Here is a 5825-nt window from a genome sequence, read left to right as displayed (position 1 = left end):
GTACTGTAGCAGGGAAGTTCTGTTTTCCTTGGGAAAGTTCTCTACCTGATGAGCAGGGTGTGGGAGAAGAGAAAGGTGGACATCTAAGCGGGTACAAACTTCTGAGTGTTGTGCAGAGACTGCTGTAGGCATGGCAGGTTCCTAGGTCCCTGTGGAGGATGCAGGGAAAGTCACAGAGTGTGGCCCCCAGGAAATTCGCAGCAGAGGGAGGTCATGTTTTGGAGACGGGGAGGGTGGGGGAGGAACATCAATGCCTCGCAAAGGAAAGCATCTGTCATAGAGTTAGGAATGAAAGATCCTTTTCATCAAAGGTGGCCAGGGACGGCTTTTGGAGATTGGACGTTTCGCCTGAGCTTTGAAGATGGGAAGGTTTGAAGGTACAGAGCCAGGAGCAGAGGGGCACTGCCCGCATAAATGACAGTGGACTTGTTCTAAGCATGTGCAGAGGTCAGTGAGTGGTTGGTAGACTGGGGATATAAGAGGCAGCAGTGGGATTCAACATTGAGTTGTTTGGATGTGACCAGGCTTTGAAGGACAGACTGAGGAGTGTGAATTTTCTCCACATTAAGGGAGAGTTCTCTGCATACTTCCTAAGAACCATAAAATAAAATAGAAAGTAGGAAAAAGAGAGAGAGAGAGTCCTCAATGGTATTGAACAAGGAATTGCATGATCACTTTTTTCTGGAAGGTTGATTTGTCAGCCATGTCAAGGAAACACAGAAAGGAGGGAACAAGACTTGAGGCAGGGAGGCCAGCATGAAATGAGGCAGGTCTTGGGGAGGCCAGACTTGGTGGCTGTGGCCGGACCAGAGAGGGAGGAATGCACACTGGGCAAGTGGAGGAGTTTCAGGTTTGGCACTCATTAGATCTGGAGTAACAGTAAAGGAGGAGGCCAAGGAGAGGCAAAGGGCGGAGTCCATGGAGACGCCAAGGTGAAGAGCCTGTGTGATTCCAAGGAAGGCTGTTCCATCAGCAAAAATAGGGGCGTTTGGAAGAACAGACAAGGAGGGAGGCCTCTGTCCAGAACACTGAGGGGGAACCTGGCTGGTCTGAAAACACATCTGTGCCATTTTGCCTCGACTGAAGCTGCCATTTCAACCCATTCAACGAATTCAAAATCAATAGAAAGTTGATAGATTTAAATGTTATGAAATCAGAGAAAGCAAAAGAAGTTAAATGAAGATCTTTTAGTGCAACATAGGTTTACATTCGGAACAGGAGTGAAATCCCTGATGATTTACCTAATTTCTATGCCAGGACATGATTCTTTAAAACTGTTTTGTCCATTACATTTCTCTGTGATCTATGTGGACTGAAGATGGAGTCGCTGCCCCTGGTCCAGTGGTGTGGAGCACAGGAGAGCCTGTGCCTGTGCCTTGGACTGCGGGAGACTCGAATGCTGCAAGCGCGGGGGATTCTTTGCATTGTTAGTCAACACCTGGCCAGCTTGGCAGATGCTTTTCTCTGTTGACAGAGATACCAGGGATGTTGAGCATGGTGGTAATTTCTCAAGTGAAAATTCCCTTGCGGTGATGACCTTTGCTATTACAGACTATCATTTTTTTTTTACTGGTCTCCTCAGGATGATCCATGGGGAGGTGTTATTCTTGCCGCATGTGAATCTCTATCTTCTTCTTCAGGAGAAAGGGTTTAATCTCTTAAAGGGAGATGGCTCAGGGTTTGAGCCAAAGAGAGAGATTTCAGATTCTGTGGGCGATTTACAACAAAAAAAGCCAGGGCACCCAAGCTTGTCACCCACAGCCTACCTCACATGGGCAAGAGCCTTGTGATACATCTTTTAATTCCTTTTTCTGCCTCCCTCCTCTCCCCAGATATGGTTGCTTTGCAAAGAATAAGAGATTGGTAAACAGAGCAAATGGACTGGGAAGCACCAGGATTTATTTCCACTGCTAGTTTGTGTCCAGGGTACAAAGGCCACAGCCAGTCACCTCCCCATCCTCTCCCACCTGTTCCTTTTTTCCCAGCTGACCACTTCACAACAGCAGAACCGTTTGCAATGACACTCTTCTGCGATGTGTAGTGGGGATTCTCTAGGGCCTTGTTGGTGACAGGTGATGTTGGGGGTCTTCATTGACATGTTGATATAATCCATGTCCAAATTTTGAATCTGCTCCTTCAAGGTCCCATTTGGGTTTTAGGTTAGGATTCTACCAGTTACTCTGGGAGAGCAGAAAGAAGGATTGGGCTCCCAGATATTCACCTCATGACTTCTGCTATGACAGTCCTGACTATATTTCTCATATCCTGTGGTCCTGGGTATCCCCTACTTCTGGGTCATTTCCAATTTCCTTACATTGATCAATGAAAGTGTTGTATTGGCTGATTTTCTGTATTCTCTCTGGCCAGAAATGACATAAATCCTTTAGATTAGAGAGTGGTGTCATAGAATCTTCCGGTGTGTGTGTGTGTGTGTATTTGTTTTGCTACCTTTTTGAATGCCATTTAAGTATTTCTGATTTATAGGAAATAGTGAAGGTTTGAATTAGTTATATGCATGAAAGGGTATTTTAGCTCCAGTGGCACAATTAAGAAGGAGATTGTTTTCCCAATGTCATTGTTCCATCTTAACCTTTTGTAATTTAAGCATGAGGAAATCAGGTACAAATTCCGTCCAATAATCGTTAGGAATTAGGCAGTATGTGGACAGTCTCTGAGATGAGTATTTGCAGAGTAATTAGTAAGGCTTGCATGTTTAAAAGGATTTCAAAATTATGTTTTAAGAGATTTGGAATTCTACTTTTTTCTGAAATTAATTATTTGATTTTTTTTTCTACTTCCAGATTTCTGGTCTTTGGCATTTTAATCTAGAATGGATTGCATAGTGCAGGAAGATTCTCTGGACAAATTGCCTTAGATGGGGGGCTGTTTGAATCAGTTTGTTGAACTGATTAAATATCTTTGATAAGCCAAGCTCTCTGCAGGAAATAGAGCAATGTGGAGATAAGGAAGAGTATTTCTTGACCTCAGGGAGTTCTAAGTCTAATAGGGAAGGCATAAGTAGACTGACTTAATAACGCCAGGTGGAATGAAATGAATGTTGACTAGGCGTGTTCATATCATCATGGGGAACCAGAGAAAGTCTTATGGGAGGGAGCTTCTGAACATGGGCCTTTTGAAGGGAGAGATTTTGACTTACAGAAAATGTCGGAATGGTCATTTTGAGCTGATGGCTGTGGTGTGGGGCAGACAGATTTGTGAAAATATGGGATACTGTCAAGTGGTTGTTTCCTCAGTGCTCTTGGGGACTCAGTGGGACCCCCAAGGATGTGAGTAGGTTTTGAGCCTTTGAGACGTGTGTGCTCTGCTTGCCAGCTGACCTGCCTTGAGTGGGGCTGAAACAGCCAAAACAGCTGGAGGTACAATTCAGCCCGGTTGCTCTATATCCTGTCCTTCATTGAATCTATAAGCCCATCAATTGCAGGACACATCATTATTTTATGGACTTCCAAGAAAAAAATGAGCAGATAGCTTTTTGGCTTTCATTAAAAGAAAGAAAAAAAAACGAAGAAGTGACATCCGAAAAACGGTTTATTCATTTCTTCAGTATATATTTACTTTAATTAATGAACAAACTTTGATTAATTTTTTTAAAGGTTCTTTTTTTTTAAGAGCCCCTTAAGTTCACAGCGAAATGGAAAGGAAGGCACAGAGATATCTCAAATATCCCCTGCCCCACCACATGCACAGCCTCCTCTGTGATCAGCATCCCCCAGCAGAATAGTATATATGTTACAATTGATGAACCTACAATGACACGTCATTATCACCCAAAGCCCATAGTTCACATGAGGATTCACTCTTGGTGGTATTTGTTCTATGGGTTGGAGAAATGTACAGGACTTATAGCCACCATTATTACATCATGCAGAGTATTTTCACTGCCCTAAAAATTCTCCATGCTCCACCTATTCATTCCTCCCACTTCTGAATTCTTGGCAGCCACTGATCTTTTAGTTTTGTCTTTTCCAGAAAGTCATATAATTGGATTCATGCATTACGTAGACTTTCCAAACTGACATTTTTCACTTAATAGTATGCATTTACATTTTCTCCATATCTTTTAGTGGCTTGTTAGCTCATTTGTTTTGGTGCTGAAGAACATTCCATTGCCTGGATGTACCACAGTTTATTTATTCATTCACCTACTGGAGGACATCTTTGTTGCTTCTAATTTTCGGCAATTATTACGAATGAAGCTGCTACCGGCTCGTATTTATTGAGTAACTTCTATGTGCTGGGGACTGATCTTGGTTCTGGGGTCACCGAGGTGAGCAAATTAGGTATACCTTTTACCACCATGCTGCTTGCTAGCAAGACAAATAGTCGCAAAAGAGTAACACAAATAGGTTAGTTATGAAATGTGTAAATGTTATGAAGAAATGGTCCCTTGAGATAAAGTAACTAAAGGACCTAAATTGAAGGATTAGCAAAGGCCATTTGAAGTTAGTGAAAGCCTCTTTGAGGAGTTGACCCTTGAGTCAAGCTCCAAGGAATGAAGAGAAATGTGAGGAAGAGCATTCTAGGCACAGGGACGAGCCTCTGCAAAGAGCGGGACAGGTTTGAGGAAACAGAATAGGACGGTGTGGCTGGAGAACAGGGAGCAAGGGCGACTGTGGCATGAGAAGCTGGAGCTGTGGTCGAGGCCAGCTTGTGGGGGCCACAGAACTTTGGTTAGGGGCTGAGACTTCATTTTCAAGGCGCTGGAAATCTGCTGAAGGGGCTTTGAGCAAGGGACATGGTCTGACATGCACTTTTCAGTGCTCCTTCTGGCTGTTGTGTGGAGAGCCAACTGGACTGAAGGGAAAGGAAAAGCAAGACCCCAGTTAGATGGTGCGGACTTAGACCAGGGGCTGTCAGTAGAGAGGGAGAGAGAGAGAGAGGTGGATTTGAGTTATATTTGGGGCAGGGATGCCATGCTGAACAATTCCAGGGCACTAGTTATTTCCCTGAGGATCCTGCTTTGGGCAGGATCATCATGACTTCATGGTAAGGAGTTAAGGCAAGAGTCAAGGATGATTTCCAGCTTTCTGTCCTGACACCTGGGTGATTGGAGGTGACAGGAAGTTAGTGAGAGGCAGATGGCCAGTGGGGTGTGCTCCAGGCTTCAGTATTAGACAGCTGTGTTGAGCTGCTCATGAGACAAGCAAGTCGAAGTGTCATGGAGGCAGTGGGACATGTCCTTCCAGAGATCTGGGCTGAGAAAGAAAGCAAGAGGGATGTGAGCCAGCTATTTACCAGGTTCTCTAAGTGCTTGCCTTGGGGTAAGTTAGGTCACAGAACGTAGAGCTCTTGGTTCAAGTACCGTAGTTCCCAAGCAGTGCTTGGGTTTACTGCTTTATTGTCTGACTCTGTTGAGATTCACTAAGACACAAGGTCATAGGGAGATTATCTCCACATCTTTTCCAAATCCAGTAATCCACACATTTTCATCTGTGTATGTATGTATGTATGTATGTATGTATCTATCTGTCTGTCTACCCATCTATCATGTGTCTATCATCTCTCTCTGTCTCTCTCTTTCTCTTTCTCTCCTTTTTTGGGACAGGTCAGGCTGTTGGAGTAGCTCACCACACGGAACTCTTTGTTCAATGAATACGAGTTATTTCTCAGTTTTAGCTGAGCTCCTTTCTACTTGAGGGCTCTTGCTATGCTGTGTCTCTCTTCTTGGAATGATTAATTGCTCACCGTCCCTACTTCCCCATTCTTACCCCTCCCCACTCCTGACCATTTTCCTGCCCAGTTCCTTTTTGTCGTCTGGTCTCGGCTTGAATTCTTACTCCATCAGGGAAGTCGTCCTGATCCCT

The 5825-nt window shown here is 44.2% G+C and overlaps 1 protein-coding gene across 6 annotated transcripts in view; it reads left to right on the top strand.

The window, feature by feature from the left end:
• The window catches only part of ARNT2 (aryl hydrocarbon receptor nuclear translocator 2), a 186681-nt gene that overhangs the window by 838 nt on the left and 180018 nt on the right, over window positions 1-5825 (top strand). The window lies entirely within an intron of this gene.

The sequence above is a fragment of the Callithrix jacchus genome, chromosome 6 (genome assembly GCF_049354715.1).
Source record: "Callithrix jacchus isolate 240 chromosome 6, calJac240_pri, whole genome shotgun sequence".
NCBI classification, from domain to species: Eukaryota; Metazoa; Chordata; class Mammalia; order Primates; family Cebidae; genus Callithrix; species Callithrix jacchus.
This window is presented reverse-complemented; position numbering and strand designations above follow the sequence as displayed.